Raw genomic sequence first — 24,354 nt, 5'->3', positions numbered from 1 at the left:
TTTTTCCCCTAAAATATCGCATATTTTCATAGAAATCCCTGTTTTTCCCCTAAAATATCGCTTATTTTCATAGAAATCCCTCTTTTTCCCCTAAAATATCGCATATTTTCATAGAAATCCCTGTTTTTCCCCTAAAATATCGCTTATTTTCATAGAAATCCCTGTTTTTAACCTTAAATATCGCTTATTTTCATAGAAATCCCTGTTTTTCCCCTAAAATATCGCTTATTTTCATAGAAATCCCTGTTTTTCCCCTAAAATATCGCTTATTTTCATAGAAATCCCTGTTTTTCCCCTAAAATATCGCTTATTTTCATAGAAATCCCTGTTTTTCCCCTCAAATATCGCTTATTTTCATAGAAATCCCCGTTTTTCCCCTAAAATATCGCTTATTTTCATAGAAATCCCTGTTTTTCCCCTAAAATATCGCTTATTTTCATAGAAATCCCCGTTTTTCCTCTAAAATATCGCTTATTTTCATAGAAATCCCTGTTTTTAACCTTAAATATCGCTTATTTTCATAGAAATCCCAGTTTTTAACCTTAAATATCGCTTATTTTCATAGAAATCCCTGTTTTTCCCCTTAAATGTCGCTTATTTTCATAGAAATCCCTGATTTTAACCTTAAATATCGCTTATTTTCATGGAAATCCCTGTTTTTCCCCTAAAATATCGCTTATTTTCATGGAAATCCCTGTTTTTCCCCTTAAATGTCGCTTATTTTCATAGAAATCCCTGTTTTTCCCCTAAAATATCGCTTATTTTCATAGAAATCCCTGTTTTTCCCCTTAAATATCGCTTATTTTCATAGAAATCCCTGTTTTTCCCCTAAAATATCGCTTATTTTCATAGAAATCCCTGTTTTTAACCTTAAATATCGCTTATTTTCATAGAAATCCCTGTTTTTCCCCTAAAATATCGCTTATTTTCATAGAAATCCCTGTTTTTCCCCTAAAATATCGCTTATTTCCATAGAAATCCCTGTTTTTCCCCTTAAATATTGCTTATTTTCATAGAAATCCCTGTTTTTCCCCTAAAATATCGCTTATTTTCATAGAAATCCCTGTTTTTAACCTTAAATATCGCTTATTTTCATAGAAATCCCTGTTTTTAACCTTAAATATCGCTTATTTTCATAGAAATCCCTGTTTTTCCCCTTAAATATCGCTTATTTTCATCGAAATCCCTGCTTTTAACCTTAAATATTGCTTATTTTCATAGAAATCCCTGTTTTTAACCTTAAATATCGCTTATTTTCATAGAAATCCCTGTTTTTCCCCTTAAATATCGCTTATTTTCATCGAAATCCCTGCTTTTAACCTTAAATATTGCTTATTTTCATAGAAATCCCTGTTTTTAACCTCAAATATCGCTTATTTTCATAGAAATCCCTGTTTTTCCCCTAAAATATCACTTATTTTCATAGAAATCCCTGTTTTTAACCTTAAATATCGCTTATTTTCATAGAAATCCCTGTTTTTCCCCTAAAATATCGCTTATTTTCATGGAAATCCCTGTTTTTAACCTTAAATATCGCTTATTTTCATAGAAATCCCTGTTTTTCCCCTTAAATATCACTTACTTTCATAGAAATCCCTGGTTTTCCCCTAAAATATCGCTTATTTTCATAGAAATCCCTGTTTTTAACCTTAAATATCGCTTATTTTCATAGAAATCCCTGTTTTTCCCCTTAAATATCGCTTATTTTCATAGAAATCCCTGTTTCTAACCTTAAATATCGCTTATTTTCATAGAAATCCCTGTTTTTCCCCTAAAATATCGCTTATTTTCATAGAAATCCCTGTTTTTAACCTTAAATATCGCTTATTTTCATAGAAATCCCTGTTTTTAACCTTAAATATCGCTTATTTTCATAGAAATCCCTGTTTTTAACCTTAAATATCGCTTATTTTCATAGAAATCCCTGTTTTTCCCCTCAAATATTGCTTATTTTCATAGAAATCCCTGTTTTTCCCCAAAATATCGCTTATTTTCATAGAAATCCCTGTTTTTAACCTTAAATATCGCTTATTTTCATAGAAATCCCTGTTTTTCCCCTAAAATATCGCTTATTTTCACGGAAATCCCTGTTTTTAACCTTAAATATCGCTTATTTTCATCGAAATCCCTGTTTTTCCCCTAAAATATCGCTTATTTTCATAGAAATCCCTGTTTTTAACCCGAAAATATCGCTTATTTTCATAGAAATCCCTGTTTTTCCCCTAAAATATCGCATATTTTCATAGAAATCCCTGTTTTTCCCCTAAAATATCGCTTATTTTCATAGAAATCCCTGTTTTTAACCTTAAATATCGCTTATTTTCATAGAAATCCCTGTTTTTCCCCTAAAATATCGCTTATTTTCATAGAAATCCCTGTTTTTCCCCTAAAATATCGCTTATTTTCATAGAAATCCCTGTTTTTCCCCTAAAATATCGCTTATTTTCATAGAAATCCCTGTTTTTCCCCTCAAATATCGCTTATTTTCATAGAAATCCCCGTTTTTCCCCTAAAATATCGCTTATTTTCATAGAAATCCCTGTTTTTCCCCTAAAATATCGCTTATTTTCATAGAAATCCCCGTTTTTCCTCTAAAATATCGCTTATTTTCATAGAAATCCCTGTTTTTAACCTTAAATATCGCTTATTTTCATAGAAATCCCAGTTTTTCCCCTAAAATATCGCTTATTTTCATAGAAATCCCTGTTTTTCCCCTTAAATGTCGCTTATTTTCATAGAAATCCCTGATTTTAACCTTAAATATCGCTTATTTTCATGGAAATCCCTGTTTTTCCCCTAAAATATCGCTTATTTTCATGGAAATCCCTGTTTTTCCCCTTAAATGTCGCTTATTTTCATAGAAATCCCTGTTTTTCCCCTAAAATATCGCTTATTTTCATAGAAATCCCTGTTTTTCCCCTTAAATATCGCTTATTTTCATAGAAATCCCTGTTTTTCCCCTAAAATATCGCTTATTTTCATAGAAATCCCTGTTTTTAACCTTAAATATCGCTTATTTTCATAGAAATCCCTGTTTTTCCCCTAAAATATCGCTTATTTTCATAGAAATCCCTGTTTTTCCCCTAAAATATCGCTTATTTCCATAGAAATCCCTGTTTTTCCCCTTAAATATTGCTTATTTTCATAGAAATCCCTGTTTTTTCCCCTAAAATATCGCTTATTTTCATAGAAATCCCTGTTTTTAACCTTAAATATCGCTTATTTTCATAGAAATCCCTGTTTTTAACCTTAAATATCGCTTATTTTCATAGAAATCCCTGTTTTTCCCCTTAAATATCGCTTATTTTCATAGAAATCCCTGCTTTTAACCTTAAATATTGCTTATTTTCATAGAAATCCCTGTTTTTAACCTTAAATATCGCTTATTTTCATAGAAATCCCTGTTTTTCCCCTTAAATATCGCTTATTTTCATCGAAATCCCTGCTTTTAACCTTAAATATTGCTTATTTTCATAGAAATCCCTGTTTTTAACCTCAAATATCGCTTATTTTCATAGAAATCCCTGTTTTTCCCCTAAAATATCACTTATTTTCATAGAAATCCCTGTTTTTAACCTTAAATATCGCTTATTTTCATAGAAATCCCTGTTTTTCCCCTAAAATATCGCTTATTTTCATGGAAATCCCTGTTTTTAACCTTAAATATCGCTTATTTTCATAGAAATCCCTGTTTTTCCCCTTAAATATCACTTACTTTCATAGAAATCCCTGGTTTTCCCCTAAAATATCGCTTATTTTCATAGAAATCCCTGTTTTTCCCCTAAAATATCGCTTATTTTCATAGAAATCCCTGTTTTTCCCCTAAAATATCGCTTATTTTCATAGAAATCCCTGTTTTTCCCCTAAAATATCGCTTATTTTCATAGAAATCCCTGTTTTTCCCCTTAAATATCGCTTATTTTCATGGAAATCCCTGTTTTTCCCCTAAAATATCGCTTATTTTCATAGAAATCCCTGTTTTTCCCCTAAAATATCGCTTATTTTCATAGAAATCCCTGTTTTTCCCCTTAAATATCGCTTATTTTCATAGAAATCCCTGTTTTTCCCCTAAAATATCACTTATTTTCATAGAAATCCCTGTTTTTCCCCTTAAATATCGCTTATTTTCATCGAAATCCCTGCTTTTAACCTTAAATATTGCTTATTTTCATAGAAATCCCGTTTTTAACCTTAAATATCGCTTATTTTCATAGAAATCCCTGTTTTTAACCTTAAATATCGCTTATTTTCATAGAAATCCCTGTTTTTAACCTTAAATATCGCTTATTTTCATAGAAATCCCTGTTTTTCCCCTTAAATATCGCTTATTTTCATAGAAATCCCTGTTTTTCCCCTTAAATATCGCTTATTTTCATAGAAATCCCTGTTTCTAACCTTAAATATCGCTTATTTTCATAGAAATCCCTGTTTTTCCCCTAAAATATCGCTTATTTTCATAGAAATCCCTGTTTTTAACCTTAAATATCGCTTATTTTCATAGAAATCCCTGTTTTTAACCTTAAATATCGCTTATTTTCATAGAAATCCCTGTTTTTCCCCTCAAATATTGCTTATTTTCATAGAAATCCCTGTTTTTCCCCAAAATATCGCTTATTTTCATAGAAATCCCTGTTTTTAACCTTAAATATCGCTTATTTTCATAGAAATCCCTGTTTTTCCCCTAAAATATCGCTTATTTTCACGGAAATCCCTGTTTTTAACCTTAAATATCGCTTATTTTCATCGAAATCCCTGTTTTTCCCCTAAAATATCGCTTATTTTCATAGAAATCCCTGTTTTTAACCCGAAAATATCGCTTATTTTCATAGAAATCCCTGTTTTTAACCTTAAATATCGCATATTTTCATAGAAATCCCTGTTTTTCCCCTTAAATATCGCTTATTTTCATGGAAATCCCTGTTTTTCCCCTAAAATATCGCTTATTTTCATAGAAATCCCTGTTTTTCCCCTAAAATATCGCTTATTTTCATAGAAATCCCTGTTTTTCCCCTAAAATATCGCTTATTTTCATAGAAATCCCTGTTTTTCCCCTAAAATATCGCTTATTTTCATAGAAATCCCCGTTTTTCCTCTAAAATATCGCTTATTTTCATAGAAATCCCTGTTTTTAACCTTAAATATCGCTTATTTTCATAGAAATCCCAGTTTTTAACCTTAAATATCGCTTATTTTCATAGAAATCCCTGTTTTTCCCCTTAAATGTCGCTTATTTTCATAGAAATCCCTGTTTTTCCCCTTAAATATCGCTTATTTTCATGGAAATCCCTGTTTTTCCCCTAAAATATCGCTTATTTTCATGGAAATCCCTGTTTTTCCCCTTAAATGTCGCTTATTTTCATAGAAATCCCCATTTTTCCCCTAAAATATCGCTTATTTTCATAGAAATCCCTGTTTTTCCCCTTAAATATCGCTTATTTTCATAGAAATCCCTGTTTTTCCCCTAAAATATCGCTTATTTTCATAGAAATCCCTGTTTTTAACCTTAAATATCGCTTATTTTCATAGAAATCCCTGTTTTTCCCCTAAAATATTGCTTATTTTCATAGAAATCCCTGTTTTTCCCCTTAAATATCGCTTATTTTCATAGAAATCCCTGTTTTTCCCCTAAAATATCGCTTATTTTCATAGAAATCCCTGTTTTTAACCTTAAATATCGCTTATTTTCATAGAAATCCCTGTTTTTAACCTTAAATATCGCTTATTTTCATAGAAATCCCTGTTTTTCCCCTAAAATATCGCTTATTTTCATAGAAATCCCTGTTTTTCCCCTAAAATATCGCTTATTTTCATAGAAATCCCCGTTTTTCCCCTAAAATATCGCTTATTTTCATAGAAATCCCTGTTTTTCCCCTAAAATATCGCTTATTTTCATAGAAATCCCCGTTTTTCCTCTAAAATATCGCTTATTTTCATAGAAATCCCTGTTTTTAACCTTAAATATCGCTTATTTTCATAGAAATCCCAGTTTTTAACCTTAAATATCGCTTATTTTCTTAGAAATCCCTGTTTTTCCCCTTAAATGTCGCTTATTTTCATAGAAATCCCTGTTTTTCCCCTTAAATATCGCTTATTTTCATAGAAATCCCTGTTTTTAACCTTAAATATCGCTTATTTTCATAGAAATCCCTGTTTTTCCCCTAAAATATCGCATATTTTCAGTGAAATCCCTGTTTTTCCCCTTAAATATCGCTTATTTTCATAGAAATCCCTGTTTTTCCCCTAAAATATCGCTTATTTTCATAGAAATCCCTGTTTTTAACCTTAAATATCGCTTATTTTCATAGAAATCCCTGTTTTTCCCCTTAAATATCTCTTATTTTCATAGAAATCCCTGTTTTTAACCTTAAATATCGCTTATTTTCATAGAAATCCCTGTTTTTAACCTTAAATATCGCTTATTTTCATAGAAATCCCTGTTTTTAACCTTAAATATCGCTTATTTCCATAGAAATCCCTGTTTTTAACCTTAAATGTCGCTTATTTTCATAGAAATCCCTGGTTTTCCCCTAAAATATCGCTTATTTTCATAGAAATCCCTGTTTTTAACCTTAAATATCGCTTATTTTCATAGAAATCCCTGTTTTTCCCCTTAAATATCGCTTATTTTCATAGAAATCCCTGTTTTTCCCCTAAAATATCGCATATTTTCATAGAAATCCCTGTTTTTAACCTTAAATATCGCTTATTTTCATAGAAATCCCTGTTTTTCCCCTGAAATATCGCTTATTTTCATAGAAATCCCTGTTTTTCCCCTTAAATATCGCTTATTTTCATAGAAATCCCTGTTTTTCACCTTAAATATCGCTTATTTTCATAGAAATCCCTGTTTTTCCCCTTAAATATCGCTTATTTTCATAGAAATCCCTGTTTTTAACCTTAAATATCGCTTATTTTCATAGAAATCCCTGTTTTTAACCTTAAATATCGCTTATTTTCATAGAAATCCCTGTTTTTCCCCTAAAATGTCGCTTATTTTCATAGAAATCCCTGTTTTTCCCCTAAAATATCGCTTATTTTCATAGAAATCCCTGTTTTTCCCCTAAAATATAGCATATTTTCAGTGAAATCCCTGTTTTTCCCCTAAAATATCGCTTATTTTCATAGAAATCCCTGTTTTTCCCCTTAAATATCGCTTATTTTCATAGAAATCCCTGTTTTTCCCCTTAAATATCGCTTATTTTCATAGAAATCCCTGCTTTTAACCTAAAATATCGCTTATTTTCATAGAAATCCCTGTTTTTAACCTTAAATATCGCTTATTTTCATAGAAATCCCTGTTTTTAACCTTAAATATCGCTTATTTTCATAGAAATCCCTGTTTTTAACCTTAAATATCGCTTATTTTCATAGAAATCCCTGTTTTTCACCTTAAATATCGCTTATTTTCATAGAAATCCCTGTTTTTAACCTAAAATATCGCTTATTTTCATAGAAATCCCTGTTTTTAACCTTAAATATCGCTTATTTTCATAGAAATCCCTGTTTTTCCCCTAAAATATCGCATATTTTCATAGAAATCCCTGTTTTTCCCCTAAAATATCGCTTATTTTCATAGAAATCCCTGTTTTTCCCCTAAAATATCGCTTATTTTTATAGAAATCCCCGTTTTTAACCTTAAATATCGCTTATTTTTTTGGAAATCCCTGTTTTTCCCCTAAAATATCGCTTATTTTCATAGAAATCCCTGTTTTTAACCTTAAATATCGCTTATTTTCATAGAAATCCCCGTTTTTCCCCTAAAATATCGCTTATTTTCATAGAAATCCCTGTTTTTCCCCTTAAATATCGCTTATTTTCATAGAAATCCCTGTTTTTAACCTTAAATATCGCTTATTTTCATAGAAATCCCTGTTTTTCCCCTTAAATATCTCTTATTTTCATAGAAATCCCTGTTTTTAACCTTAAATATCGCTTATTTTCATAGAAATCCCTGTTTTTAACCTTAAATATCGCTTATTTTCATAGAAATCCCTGTTTTTAACCTTAAATATCGCTTATTTCCATAGAAATCCCTGTTTTTAACCTTAAATGTCGCTTATTTTCATAGAAATCCCTGGTTTTCCCCTTAAATATCGCTTATTTTCATAGAAATCCCTGTTTTTAACCTTAAATATCGCTTATTTTCATAGAAATCCCTGTTTTTAACCTGAAATATCGCTTATTTTCATAGAAATCCCTGTTTTTCCCCTTAAATATCGCTTATTTTCATAGAAATCCCTGTTTTTAACCTTAAATATCGCTTATTTTCATAGAAATCCCTGTTTTTCCCCTGAAATATCGCTTATTTTCATAGAAATCCCTGTTTTTCCCCTTAAATATCGCTTATTTTCATAGAAATCCCTGTTTTTCACCTTAAATATCGCTTATTTTCATAGAAATCCCTGTTTTTCCCCTAAAATATCGCTTATTTTCATAGAAATCCCTGTTTTTCCCCTAAAATATCGCTTATTTTCATAGAAATCCCTGTTTTCCCTTAAAATATCGCTTATTTTCATAGAAATCCCTGTTTTTAACCTTAAATATCGCTTATTTTCATAGAAATCCCCGTTTTTCCCCTAAAATATCGCTTATTTTCATAGAAATCCCTGTTTTTAACCTTAAATATCGCTTATTTTCATAGAAATCCCTGTTTTTCCCCTAAAATATCGCTTATTTTCATAGAAATCCCTGTTTTTCCCCTAAAATATCGCTTATTTTCATAGAAATCCCTGTTTTTCCCCTTAAATGTCGCTTATTTTCATCGAAATCCCTGTTTTTCCCCTAAAATATCGCTTATTTTCATAGAAATCCCTGTTTTTCCCCTAAAATATCGCGTATTTTCATGGAAATCCCTGTTTTTAACCATAAATATCGCTTATTTTCATAGAAATCCCTGTTTTTCCCCTAAAATATCGCTTATTTTCATGGAAATCCCTGTTTTTAACCTTAAATATCGCTTATTTTCATGGAAATCCCTGTTTTTCCCCTAAAATATCGCTTATTTTCATGGAATTCCCTGTTTTTAACCATAAATATCGCTTATTTTCATAGAAATCCCTGTTTTTCCCCTAAAATATCGCTTATTTTCATAGAAATCCCTGTTTTTCCCCTAAAATATCGCTTATTTTCATGGAATTCCCTGTTTTTCCCCTAAAATATCGCTTATTTTCATCGAAATCCCTGTTTTTCACCTTAAATATCTCCTATTTTCATAGAAATCCCTGTTTTTAACCTTAAATATCGCTTATTTTCATAGAAATCCCTGTTTTTCCCCTAAAATATCGCTTATTTTCATGGAAATCCATGTTTTTCCCCTAAAATATCGCTTATTTTCATAGAAATCCCTGTTTTTAACCTTAAATATCGCTTATTTTCATAGAAATCCCTGTTTTTCCCCTAAAATATCGCTTATTTTCATAGAAATCCCTGTTTTTAACCTTAAATATCGCTTATTTTCATAGAAATCCCTGTTTTTCCCCTAAAATATTGCTTATTTTTATAGAAATCCCTGTTTTTCCACTTAAATATCGCTTATTTTCATAGAAATCCCTGTTTTTCCCCTTAAATATCGCTTATTTTCATGGAAATCCCTGTTTTTCCCCTAAAATATCGCTTATTTTCATAGAAATCCCTGTTTTTCCCCTAAAATATCGCTTATTTTCATAGAAATCCCTGTTTTTAACCTTAAATATCGCTTATTTTCATAGAAATCCCTGTTTTTAACCTTAAATATCGCTTATTTTCATAGAAATCCCTGTTTCTCCCCTAAAATATCGCTTATTTTCATAGAAATCCCTGTTTTTCCCCTTAAATATCGCTTATTTTCATAGAAATCCCTGTTTTTAACCTTAAATATCGCTTATTTTCATAGAAATCCCTGTTTTTCCCCTAAAATATCGCTTATTTTCATAGAAATCCCTGTTTTTAACCTTAAATATCGCTTATTTTCATAGAAATCCCTGTTTTTAACCTTAAATATCGCTTATTTTCATAGAAATCCCTGTTTTTAACCTTAAATATCGCTTATTTTCATAGAAATCCCTGTTTTTAACCTTAAATATCGCTTATTTTCATAGAAATCCCTGTTTTTTCCCTTAAATATCGCTTATTTTCATAGAAATCCCTGTTTTTAACATTTAATATCGCTTATTTTCATCAAAATCCCTGTTTATCCCCTAAAATATCGCTTATTTTCATAGAAATCCCTGTTTTTCCCCTTAAATATCGCTTATTTTCATAGAAATCCCTGTTTTTAACCTTAAATATTGCTTATTTTCATAGAAATCCCTGTTTTTCCCCTCAAATATCGCTTATTTTCATGGAAATCCCTGTTTTTCCCCTTAAATATTGCTTATTTTCATGGAAATCCCTGTTTTTCCCCTAAAATATCACTTATTTTCATAGAAATCCCTGTTTTTAACCTTAAATATCGCTTATTTTCATAGAAATCCCTGTTTTTCCCCTAAAATATCGCTTATTTTCATAGAAATCCCTAGTTTTCCCCTAAAATATCGCTTATTTTCATAGAAATCCCTGTTTTTCCCCTCAAATATCGCTTATTTTCATAGAAATCCCTGTTTTTCCCCTAAAATATCGCTTATTTTCATAGAAATCCCTGTTTTTCCCCTAAAATATCGCTTATTTTCATAGAAATCCCTGTTTTTAACCTAAAATATCGTTTATTTTCATAGAAATCCCTGTTTTTCCCCTAAAATATCGCTTATTTTCATAGAAATCCCTGTTTTTCCCCTAAAATATCGCTTATTTTCATAGAAATCCCTGTTTTTAACCTTAAATATCGCTTATTTTCATAGAAATCCCTGTTTTTAACCTTAAATATCGCTTATTTTCATAGAAATCCCTGTTTTTCCCCTTAAATATCGCTTATTTTCATAGAAATCCCTGTTTTTAACCTTAAATATCGCTTATTTTCACAGAAATCCCTGTTTTTCCCCTTAAATATCGCTTATTTTCATAGAAATCCCTGTTTTTAACCTTAAATATCGCTTATTTTCATAGAAATCCCTGTTTTTAACCTTAAATATCGCTTATTTTCACAGAAATCCCTGTTTTTCCCCTTAAATATCGCTTATTTTCATAGAAATCCCTGTTTTTAACCTTAAATATCGCTTATTTTCATAGAAATCCCTGTTTTTAACCTTAAATATCGCTTATTTTCATAGAAATCCCTGTTTTTCCCCTAAAATATCGCTTATTTTCATAGAAATCCCTGTTTTTCCCCTAAAATATCGCTTATTTTCATAGAAATCCCTGTTTTTCCCCTAAAATATCGCTTATTTTCATAGAAATCCCTGTTTTTCCCCTCAAATATCGCTTATTTTCATAGAAATCCCCGTTTTTCCCCTAAAATATCGCTTATTTTCATAGAAATCCCTGTTTTTCCCCTAAAATATCGCTTATTTTCATAGAAATCCCCGTTTTTCCTCTAAAATATCGCTTATTTTCATAGAAATCCCTGTTTTTAACCTTAAATATCGCTTATTTTCATAGAAATCCCTGTTTTTCCCCTAAAATATCGCTTATTTTCATGGAAATCCATGTTTTTCCCCTAAAATATCGCTTATTTTCATAGAAATCCCTGTTTTTAACCTTAAATATCGCTTATTTTCATAGAAATCCCTGTTTTTCCCCTAAAATATCGCTTATTTTCATAGAAATCCCTGTTTTTAACCTTAAATATCGCTTATTTTCATAGAAATCCCTGTTTTTCCCCTAAAATATTGCTTATTTTTATAGAAATCCCTGTTTTTCCACTTAAATATCGCTTATTTTCATAGAAATCCCTGTTTTTCCCCTTAAATATCGCTTATTTTCATGGAAATCCCTGTTTTTCCCCTAAAATATCGCTTATTTTCATAGAAATCCCTGTTTTTCCCCTAAAATATCGCTTATTTTCATAGAAATCCCTGTTTTTAACCTTAAATATCGCTTATTTTCATAGAAATCCCTGTTTTTAACCTTAAATATCGCTTATTTTCATAGAAATCCCTGTTTCTCCCCTAAAATATCGCTTATTTTCATAGAAATCCCTGTTTTTCCCCTTAAATATCGCTTATTTTCATAGAAATCCCTGTTTTTAACCTTAAATATCGCTTATTTTCATAGAAATCCCTGTTTTTCCCCTAAAATATCGCTTATTTTCATAGAAATCCCTGTTTTTAACCTTAAATATCGCTTATTTTCATAGAAATCCCTGTTTTTAACCTTAAATATCGCTTATTTTCATAGAAATCCCTGTTTTTAACCTTAAATATCGCTTATTTTCATAGAAATCCCTGTTTTTAACCTTAAATATCGCTTATTTTCATAGAAATCCCTGTTTTTTCCCTTAAATATCGCTTATTTTCATAGAAATCCCTGTTTTTAACATTTAATATCGCTTATTTTCATCAAAATCCCTGTTTATCCCCTAAAATATCGCTTATTTTCATAGAAATCCCTGTTTTTCCCCTTAAATATCGCTTATTTTCATAGAAATCCCTGTTTTTAACCTTAAATATTGCTTATTTTCATAGAAATCCCTGTTTTTCCCCTCAAATATCGCTTATTTTCATGGAAATCCCTGTTTTTCCCCTTAAATATTGCTTATTTTCATGGAAATCCCTGTTTTTCCCCTAAAATATCACTTATTTTCATAGAAATCCCTGTTTTTAACCTTAAATATCGCTTATTTTCATAGAAATCCCTGTTTTTCCCCTAAAATATCGCTTATTTTCATAGAAATCCCTAGTTTTCCCCTAAAATATCGCTTATTTTCATAGAAATCCCTGTTTTTCCCCTCAAATATCGCTTATTTTCATAGAAATCCCTGTTTTTCCCCTAAAATATCGCTTATTTTCATAGAAATCCCTGTTTTTCCCCTAAAATATCGCTTATTTTCATAGAAATCCCTGTTTTTAACCTAAAATATCGTTTATTTTCATAGAAATCCCTGTTTTTCCCCTAAAATATCGCTTATTTTCATAGAAATCCCTGTTTTTCCCCTAAAATATCGCTTATTTTCATAGAAATCCCTGTTTTTAACCTTAAATATCGCTTATTTTCATAGAAATCCCTGTTTTTAACCTTAAATATCGCTTATTTTCATAGAAATCCCTGTTTTTCCCCTTAAATATCGCTTATTTTCATAGAAATCCCTGTTTTTAACCTTAAATATCGCTTATTTTCACAGAAATCCCTGTTTTTCCCCTTAAATATCGCTTATTTTCATAGAAATCCCTGTTTTTAACCTTAAATATCGCTTATTTTCATAGAAATCCCTGTTTTTAACCTTAAATATCGCTTATTTTCATAGAAATCCCTGTTTTTAACCTTAAATATCGCTTATTTTCATAGAAATCCCTGTTTTTCCCCTAAAATATCGCTTATTTTCATAGAAATCCCTGTTTTTCCCCTTAAATATCGCTTATTTTCATAGAAATCCCTGTTTTTAACCTTAAATATCGCTTATTTTCATAGAAATCCCTGTTTTTAACCTTAAATATCGCTTATTTTCATAGAAATCCCTGTTTTTCCCCTAAAATATCGCTTATTTCATGGAAATCCCTGTTTTTAACCTTAAATATCGCTTATTTTCATAGAAATCCCTGTTTTTAACCTTAAATATCACTTATTTTCATGGAAATCCCTGTTTTTAACCTTAAATATCACTTATTTTCATAGAAATCCCTGTTTTTCCCCTTAAATATCGCTTATTTTCATGGAAATCCCTGTTTTTCCCCTAAAATATCGCTTATTTTCATAGAAATCCCTGTTTTTAACCTTAAATATCGCTTATTTTCATAGAAATCCCTGTTTTTAACCTTAAATATCGCTTATTTTCATAGAAATCCCTGTTTTTAACCTTAAATATCGCTTATTTTCATAGAAATCCCTGTTTTTCCCCTAAAATATCGCTTATTTCATGGAAATCCCTGTTTTTAACCTTAAATATCGCTTATTTTCATAGAAATCCCTGTTTTTAACCTTAAATATCACTTATTTTCATGGAAATCCCTGTTTTTAACCTTAAATATCACTTATTTTCATAGAAATCCCTGTTTTTCCCCTTAAATATCGCTTATTTTCATGGAAATCCCTGTTTTTCCCCTAAAATATCGCTTATTTTCATAGAAATCCCTGTTTTTCCCCTAAAATATCGCTTATTTTCATAGAAATCCCTGTTTTTCCCCTTAAATATCGCTTATTTTCATGGAAATCCCTGTTTTTAACCTTAAATATCGCTTATTTTCATAGAAATCCCTGTTTTTAACCTTAAATATCGCTTATTTTCATAGAAATCCCTGTTTTTAACCTTAAATATCGCTTATTTTCATAGAAATCCCTGTTTTTCCCCTAAAATATCGCTTATTTTCATAGAAATCCCTGTTTTTAACCTTAAATATCGCTTATTTTCATAGAAATCCCTGTTTTTCCCCTAAAATATCGCTTATTTTCATAGAAATCCCTGTTTTTCCCCTAAAATATCGCTTATTTTCATAGAAATCCCTGTTTTTAACCTTAAATATCGCTTATTTTCATAGAAATCCCTGTTTTTAACCTTAAATATCGCTTATTTTCATCGAAATCCCTGTTTTTAACCTTAAATATCGCTTATTTTCATAGAAATCCCTGTTTTTCCCCTAAAATATCGCTTATTTCCATAGAAATCCCTGTTTTTCACCTTAAATATCGCTTATTTTCATAGAAATCCGTGTTTTTCCCTTAAAATATCGCTTATTTTCATAGAAATCCCTGTTTTTAACCTTAAATATCGCTTATTTTCATCGAAATCCCTGTTGTTCCCCTAAAATATCGCTTATTTTCATAGAAATCCCTGTTTTTAACCTTAAATATCGCTTATTTTCTTGGAAATCCCTGTTTTTCCCCTTAAATATCGCTTATTTTCATAGAAATCCCTGTTTTTCCCCTAAAATATCGCTTATTTTCATAGAAATCCCTGTTTTTCCCCTAAAATATCGCTTATTTTCATCGAAATCCCTGTTGTTCCCCTAAAATATCGCTTATTTTCATCGAAATCCCTGTTTTTCCCCTAAAATATCGCTTATTTTCATAGAAATGCCTGTTTTTCCCCTAAAATATCGCTTATTTTCATAGAAATCCCTGTTTTTAACCTTAAATATCGCTTATTTTCATAGAAATCCGTGTTTTTCCCTTAAAATATCGCTTATTTTCATAGAAATCCCTGTTTTTCCCCTTAAATATCGCTTATTTTCATAGAAATCCCTGTTTTTAACCTTAAATATCGCTTATTTTCATAGAAATCCCTGTTTTTCCCCTAAAATATCGCTTATTTTCATAGAAATCCGTGTTTTTCCCTTAAAATATCGCTTATTTTCATAGAAATCCCTGTTTTTCCCCGAAAATATCGCTTATTTTCATCGAAATCCCTGTTGTTCCCCTAAAATATCGCTTATTTTCATAGAAATCCCTGTTTTTCCCCTTAAATATCGCTTATTTTCATAGAAATCCCTGTTTTTCCCCTAAAATATCGCTTATTTTCATCGAAATCCCTGTTTTTCCCCTAAAATATTGCTCATTTTCATAGAAATCCCTGTTTTTCCCCTAAAATATCACTTATTTTCATCGAAATCCCTGTTTTTCCCCTAAAATATCGCTTATTTTCATAGAAATCCCTGTTTTTCCCCTAAAATATCGCTTATTTTCACAGAAATCCCTGTTTTTCCCCTAAAATATCGCTTATTTTCATAGAAATCCCTGTTTTTCCCCTCAAATATCGCTTATTTTCATCGAAATCCCTGATTTTAACCTTAAATATCGCTTATTTTCATCGAAATCCCTGTTTTTTCCCCTTAAATATTGCTTATTTTCATCGAAATCCCTGTTGTTCCCCTATAATATCGCTTATTTTCATCGAAATCCCTGTTGTTCCCCTAAAATATCGCTTATTTTCATAGAAATCCCTGTTTTTCCCCTAAAATATCGCTTATTTTCATAGAAATGCCTGTTTTTCCCCTAAAATATCGCTTATTTTCATAGAAATCTGTGTTTTTCCCTTAAAATATCACTTATTTTCATAGAAATCCGTGTTTTTCAATTAAAATATCGCTTATTTTCATAGAAATCCCGGTTTTTCCCCTAAAATATCGCTTATTTTCATCGAAATCCCTGTTTTTCCCCTAAAATATCGCTTATTTTCATAGAAATCCCTGTTTTTAACCTTAAATATCGCTTATTTTCATAGAAATCCCTGTTTTTAACCTTAAATATCGCTTATTTTCATAGAAATCCCTGTTTTTAACCTGAAATATCGCTTATTTTCATAGAAATCCCTGTTTTTCCCCTAAAATATCGCTTATTTTCATAGAAATCCCTGTTTTTAACCTTAAATATCGCTTATTTTCATAGAAATCCCTGTTTTTAACCTTAAATATCGCTTATTTTCATAGAAATCCCTGTTTTTCCCCTAAAATATCGCTTATTTTCATAGAAATCCCTGTTTTTAACCTGAAATATCGCTTATTTTCATGGAAATCCCTTTTTTTAACCTTAAATATCGCTTATTTTCATAGAAATCCCTGTTTTTAACCTTAAATATCGCTTATTTTCATAGAAATCCCTGTTTTTCCCCTAAAATATCGCTTATTTTCATAGAAATCCCTGTTTTTAACCTTAAATATCGCTTATTTTCCTAGAAATCCCTGTTTTTCCCCTAAAATATCGCTTATTTTCATAGAAATCTCTGTTTTTCCCCTTAAATATCGCTTATTTTCATAGAAATCCCTGTTTTTAACCTTAAATATCGCTTATTTTCATAGAAATCCCTGTTTTTCCCCTAAAATATCGCTTATTTTCATAGAAATCCCTGTTTTTAACCTTAAATATCGCTTATTTTCATAGAAATCCCTGTTTTTCCCCTTAAATATCGCTTATTTTCATAGAAATCCCTGTTTTTCCCCTAAAATATTGCTTATTTTCATGGAAATCAATGTTGTTCCCCTAAAATATCGCTTATTTTCATCGAAATCCCTGTTTTTCCCCTAAAATACCGCTGATTTTCATAGATATCCCAGTTTTTCCCCTAAAATATCGCTTATTTTCATAGAAATCCCTGTTTTTCCCCTAAAATATCGCTTATTTTCATAGAAATCCGTGTTTTTCCCTTAAAATATTGCTTATTTTCATAGAAATCCCTGTTTTTCCCCTAAAATATCGCTTATTTTCATAGAAATCCCTGTTTTTCACCTTAAATATCGCTTATTTTCATAGAAATCCGTGTTTTTCCCTTAAAATATCGCTTATTTTCATAGAAATCCCTGTTTTTCCCCTAAAATATCGCTTATTTTCATAGAAATCCCTGTTTTTAACCTTAAATATCACTTATTTTCATAGAAATCCCTGTTGTTCCCCTAAAATATCGCTTATTTTCATGGAAATCCCTGTTTTTCCCCTTAAATATCGCTTATTTTCATAGAAATCCCTGTTTTTCCCCTAAAATATCGCTTATTTTCATAGAAATCCCTGTTTTTCCCCTAAAATATCGCTTATTTTCATCGAAATCCCTGTTGTTCCCCTAAAATATCGCTTATTTTCATCGAAATCCCTGTTTTTCCCCTAAAATATCATTTTCATAGAAATCCCTGTTTTTAACCTTAAATATCACTTATTTTCATAGAAATGCCTGTTTTTCCCCTAAAATATCGCTTATTTTCATAGAAATCCCTGTTTTTCCCCTAAAATATCGCTTATTTTCATAGAAATCCCTGTTTTTCCCCTTAAATATCGCTTATTTTCATCGAAATCCCTGTTTTTCCCCTAAAATATTGCTCATTTTCATAGAAATCCCTGTTTTTCCCCTAAAATATCGCTTATTTTCATCGAAATCCCTGTTGTTCCCCTAAAATATCGCTTATTTTCATAGAAATCCCTGTTTTTCCCCTAAAATATCGCTTATTTTCATAGAAATCCCTGTTTTTCCCCTCAAATATCGCTTATTTTCATCGAAATCCCTGTTTTTCCCCTTAAATATCGCTTATTTTCATCGAAATCCCTGTTGTTCCCCTAAAATATCGCTTATTTTCATAGAAATCCCTGTTTTTCCCCTTAAAATATCGCTTATTTTCATCGAAATCCCTGTTGTTCCCCTATAATATCGCTTATTTTCATTGAAATCCCTGTTGTTCCCCTAAAATATCGCTTATTTTCATAGAAATCCCTGTTTTTCCCCTAAAATATCGCTTATTTTCATAGAAATGCCTGTTTTTCCCCTAAAATATCGCTTATTTTCATAGAAATGCCTGTTTTTCCCCTAAAATATCGCTTATTTTCATAGAAATCTGTATTTTTCCCTTAAAATATCACTTATTTTCATAGAAATCCGTGTTTTTCAATTAAAATATCGCTTATTTTCATAGAAATCCCGGTTTTTCCCCTAAAATATCGCTTATTTTCATCGAAATCCCTGTTGTTCCCCTAAAATATCGCTTATTTTCATGGAAATCCCTGTTTTTCCCCTGAAATATCACTTATTTTCATCGAAATCCCTGTTTTTCCCCTAAAATATCGCTTATTTTCATAGAAATCCCTGTTTTTCCCCTAAAATATCGCTTATTTTCATAGAAATCCCTGTTTTTCCCCTAAAATATCGCTTATTCTCATAGAAATCCCTGTTTTTCCCCTTAAATATCGCTTATTTTCATAGAAATCCCTGTTTTTCCCCTAAAATATCGCTTATTTTCATAGAAATCCCTGTTTTTAACCTTAAATATCGCTTATTTTCATCGAAATCCCTGTTTTTCCCCTTAAATATCGCTTATTTTCATAGAAATCCCTGTTTTTCCCCTAAAATATCGCTTATTTTCATGGAAATCCCTGTTTTTCCCCTTAAATATCGCTTATTTTCATAGAAATCCCTGTTTTTAACCTTAAATATCGCTGATTTTCATAGAAATCCCAGTTTTTCCCCTAAAATATCGCTTATTTTCATAGAAATCCCTGTTGTTCCCCTAAAACATCGCTTATTTTCATCGAAATCCCTGTTTTTCCCCTAAAATATCGCTTATTTTCATAGAAATCCCTGTTTTTCCCCTAAAATATCGCTTATTTTCATAGAAATCCCTGTTTTTCACCTTAAATATCGCTTATTTTCATAGAAATCCGTGTTTTTCCCTTAAAATATCGCTTATTTTCATAGAAATCCCTGTTTTTAACCTTAAATATCGCTTATTTTCATCGAAATCCCTGTTGTTCCCCTAAAATATCGCTTATTTTCATAGAAATCCCTGTTTTTAACCTTAAATATCGCTTATTTTCATGGAAATCCCTGTTTTTCCCCTAAAATATCGCTTATTTTCATAGAAATCCCTGTTTTTCCCCTAAAATATCGCTTATTTTCATAGAAATCCCTGTTTTTCCCCTAAAATATCGCTTATTTCCATAGAAATCCCTGTTTTTCCCCTAAAATATCGCTTATTTTCATAGAAATCCCTGTTTTTCCCCTAAAATATCGCTTATTTTCATAGAAATCCCTGTTTTTCCCTTAAAATATCGCTTATTTTCATAGAAATCCCTGTTTTTCCCCTAAAATATCGCTTATTTTCATCGAAATCCCTGTTGTTCCCCTAAAATATCGCTTATTTTCATAGAAATCCCTGTTTTTCCCCTTAAATATCGCTTATTTTCATAGAAATCCCTGTTTTTCCCCTAAAATATCGCTTATTTTCATCGAAATCCCTGTTTTTAACCTTAAATATCGCTTATTTTCATAGAAATCCCTGTTTTTCCCCTCAAATATCGCTTATTTTCATGGAAATCCCTGTTTTTCCCCTAAAATATCACTTATTTTCATCGAAATCCCTGTTTTTCCCCTAAAATATCGCTTATTTTCATAGAAATCCCTGTTTTTCCCCTAAAATATCGCTTATTTTCATAGAAATCCCTGTTTTTCCCCTCAAATATCGCTTATTTTCATCGAAATCCCTGTTTTTCCCCTAAAATATCGCTTATTTTCATCGAAATCCCTTTTTTTTCCCCTTAAATATTGCTTATTTTCATCGAAATCCCTGTTGTTCCCCTATAATATCGCTTATTTTCATCGAAATCCCTGTTGTTCCCCTAAAATATCGCTTATTTTCATAGAAATGCCTGTTTTTCCCCTAAAATATCGCTTATTTTCATAGAAATGCCTGTTTTTCCCCTAAAATATCGCTTATTTTCATAGAAATCTGTGTTTTTCCCTTAAAATATCACTTATTTTCATAGAAATCCGTGTTTTTCAATTAAAATATCGCTTATTTTCATAGAAATCCCGGTTTTTCCCCTAAAATATCGCTTATTTTCATCGAAATCCCTGTTGTTCCCCTAAAATATCGCTTATTTTCATAGAAATCCCTGTTTTTAACCTTAAATATCGCTTATTTTCATGGAAATCCCTGTTTTTCCCCTAAAATATCACTTATTTTCATCGAAATCCCTGTTTTTCCCCTAAAATATCGCTTATTTTCATCGAAATCCCTGTTTTTCCCCTTAAATATCGCTTATTTTCCTAGAAATCCCTGTTTTTCCCCTTAAATATCGCTTATTTTCATCGAAATCCCTGTTTTTCCCCTAAAATATCGCTTATTTTCATCGAAATCCCTGTTTTTACCTTAAATATCGCTTATTTTCATAGAAATCCCTGTTTTTCCCCTAAAATATCGCTTATTTTCATAGAAATCCCTGTTTTTAACCTTAAATATCGCTTATTCTCATAGAAATCCCTGTTTTTCCCCTTAAATATCGCTTATTTTCATAGAAATCCCTGTTTTTCCCCTAAAATATCGCTTATTTTCATAGAAATCCCTGTTTTTCCCCTAAAATATCGCTTATTTTCATAGAAATCCCTGTTTTTAACCTTAAATATCGCTTATTTTCATCGAAATCCCTGTTTTTCCCCTAAAATATCGCTTATTTTCATAGAAATCCCTGTTTTTCCCCTAAAATATCGCTTATTTTCATCGAAATCCCTGTTTTTCCCCTAAAATATCGCTCATTTTCATAGAAATCCCTGTTTTTCCCCTAAATTATCGCTTATTTTCATAGAAATCCCTGTTTTTCCCCTAAAACATCGCTTATTTTCATAGAAATCCCTGTTTTTCCCCTAAAATATCGCTTATTTTCGTAGAAATCCGTGTTTTTCCCTTAAAATATCGCTTATTTTCATAGAAATCCCTGTTGTTCCCCTAAAATATCGCTTATTTTCATAGAAATCCCTGTTTTTCCCCTTAAATATCGCTTATTTTCATAGAAATCCCTGTTTTTCACCTTAAATATCGCTTATTTTCATAGAAATCCGTGTTTTTCCCTTAAAATATCGCTTATTTTCATCGAAATCCCTGTTTTTAACCTTAAATATCGCTTATTTTCATAGAAATCCCTGTTTTTAACCTTAAATATCGCTTATTTTCATGGAAATCCCTGTTTTTCCCCTAAAATATCGCTTATTTTCATCGAAATCCCTGTTTTTCCCCTAAAATATCGCTTATTTTCATAGAAATCCCTGTTTTTCCCCTAAAATATCGCTTATTTTCATAGAAATCCCTGTTTTTCCCCTTAAATATCGCTTATTTTCATAGAAATCCCTGTTGTTCCCCTAAAATATCGCTTATTTTCATAGAAATCCCTGTTTTTCCCCTAAAATATCGCTTATTTTCATAGAAATCCCTGTTTTTCCCTTAAAATATCGCTTATTTTCATAGAAATCCCTGTTTTTCCCTTAAAATATCGCTTATTTTCATAGAAATCCCTGTTTTTAACCTTAAATATCGCTTATTTTCATGGAAATCCCTGTTTTTCCCCTAAAATATCGCTTATTTTCATCGAAATCCCTGTTTTTCCCCTAAAATATCGCTTATTTTCATCGAAATCCCTGTTGTTCCCCTAAAATATCGCTTATTTTCATAGAAATCCCTGTTTTTCCCCTAAAATATCGCTTATTTTCACAGAAATCCCTGTTTTTCCCCTAAAATATCGCTTATTTTCATAGAAATCCCTGTTTTTCCCCTTAAATATCGCTTATTTTCATAGAAATCCCTGTTTTTCCCCTAAAATATCGCTTATTTTCATAGAAATCCGTGTTTTTCCCTTAAAATATCGCTTATTTTCATCGAAATCCCTGTTTTTCCCCTAAAATATCGCTTATTTTCATAGAAATCCCTGTTTTTAACCTTAAATATCGCTTATTTTCATAGAAATCCCTGTTTTTCCCCTTAAATATCGCTTATTTTCATAGAAATCCCTGTTTTTAACCTTAAATATCGCTTATTTTCATAGAAATCCCTGTTTTTCCCCTAAAATATCGCTTATTTTCATAGAAATCCCTGTTTTTCCCCTAAAATATCGCTTATTTTCATAGAAATCCCTGTTTTTCCCCTAAAATATCGCTTATTTTCATAGAAATCCCTGTTTTTCCCCTAAAATATCGCTTATTTCCATAGAAATCCCTGTTTTTCCCCTAAAATATCGCTTATTTTCATAGAAATCCCTGTTTTTCCCCTAAAATATCGCTTATTTTCATAGAAATCCCTGTTTTTCCCTTAAAATATCGCTTATTTTCATAGAAATCCCTGTTTTTAACCTTAAATATCACTTATTTTCATAGAAATCCCTGTTTTTCCCCTAAAATATCGCTTATTTTCATAGAAATCCCTGTTTTTCCCCTTAAATATCGCTTATTTTCATAGAAATCCCTGTTTTTCCCCTAAAATATTGCTTATTTTCATGGAAATCAATGTTGTTCCCCTAAAATATCGCTTATTTTCATAGAAATCCCTGTTTTTAACCTAAAATATCGCTTATTTTCATAGAAATCCCTGTTTTTCCCCTAAAATATCGCTTATTTTCATAGAAATCCCTGTTTTTCCCCTAAAATATCGCTTATTTTCTTAGAAATCCCTGTTTTTAACCTTAAATATCGCTTATTTTCATAGAAATCCCTGTTTTTCCCCTAAAATATCGCTTATTTTCATAGAAATCCCTGTTTTTCCCCTAAAATATCGCTTATTTTCATAGAAATCCCTGTTTTTCCCCTAAAATATCGCTTATTTTCATAGAAATGCCTGTTTTTCCCCTAAAATATCGCTTATTTTCATCGAAATCCCTGTTGTTCCCCTAAAATATCGCTTATTTTCATAGAAATCCCTGTTTTTAACCTTAAATATCGCTTATTTTCATGGAAATCCCTGTTTTTCCCCTAAAATATCACTTATTTTCATCGAAATCCCTGTTTTTCCCCTAAAATATCGCTTATTTTCATAGAAATCCCTGTTGTTCCCCTTAAATATCGCTTATTTTCATAGAAATCCCTGTTTTTACCTTAAATATCGCTTATTTTCATAGAAATCCCTGTTTTTCCCCTAAAATATCGCTTATTTTCATAGAAATCCCTGTTTTCCCCCTAAAATATCGCTTATTTTCATAAAAATCCCTGTTTTTCCCCTAAAATATCGCTTATTTTCATAGAAATCCCTGTTGTTCCCCTAAAATATCGCTTATTTTCATCGAAATCCCTGTTTTTCCCCTAAAATATCGCTTATTTTCTTAGAAATCCCTGTTTTTAACCTTAAATATCGCTTATTTTCATCGAAATCCCTGTTTTTCCCCTAAAATATCGCTTATTTTCATAGAAATCCGTGTTTTTAACCTTAAATATCGCTTATTTTCATAGAAATCCCTGTTTTTCCCCTAAAATATCGCTTATTTTCATAGAAATCCCTGTTTTTAACCTAAAATATCGCTTATTTTCATAGAAATCCCTGTTTTTCCCCTAAAATATCGCTTATTTTCATAGAAATCCCTGTTTTTCCCCTAAAATATCGCTTATTTTCATAGAAATCCCTGTTTTTCCCCTTAAATATCGCTTATTTTCATAGAAATCCCTGTTTTTAACCTTAAATATCGCTTATTTTCATAGAAATCCCTGTTTTTCCCCTAAAATATCGCTTATTTTCATAGAAATCCCTGTTTTTCCCCTAAAATATCGCTTATTTTCATAGAAATCCCTGTTTTTCCCCTAAAATATCGCTTATTTTCATAGAAATCCCTGTTGTTCCCCTAAAATATCGCTTATTTTCATCGAAATCCCTGTTTTTCCCCTAAAATATCGCTTATTTTCACAGAAATCCCTGTTTTTCCCCTAAAATATCGCTTATTTTCATCGAAATCCCTGTTTTTCCCCTCAAATATCGCTTATTTTCATAGAAATCCGTGTTTTTCCCTTAAAATATCGCTTATTTTCATCGAAATCCCTGTTTTTCCCCTAAAATATCGCTTATTTTCATAGAAATCCCTGTTTTTAACCCTAAAATATCGCTTATTTTCATAGAAATCCCTGTTTTT

The 24,354-nt window shown here is 30.7% G+C and overlaps 1 long non-coding RNA gene across 3 annotated transcripts in view; it reads right to left on the bottom strand.

The window, feature by feature from the left end:
• Positions 1 to 24,354, bottom strand: part of LOC125687846 (uncharacterized) — a 95,001-nt gene that overhangs the window by 5,337 nt on the left and 65,310 nt on the right. For all 3 annotated transcript variants that reach the window (XR_007374441.1, XR_007374442.1, XR_007374443.1), the window contains exon 5: positions 16,202 to 17,349. This is a non-coding gene — a long non-coding RNA (uncharacterized LOC125687846). The remainder of the gene's footprint in view (positions 1 to 16,201; positions 17,350 to 24,354) is intronic.

This window comes from Lagopus muta, unplaced genomic scaffold (assembly GCF_023343835.1).
Source record: "Lagopus muta isolate bLagMut1 unplaced genomic scaffold, bLagMut1 primary scaffold_92, whole genome shotgun sequence".
NCBI classification, from domain to species: domain Eukaryota; kingdom Metazoa; phylum Chordata; class Aves; order Galliformes; family Phasianidae; genus Lagopus; species Lagopus muta.
This window is presented reverse-complemented; position numbering and strand designations above follow the sequence as displayed.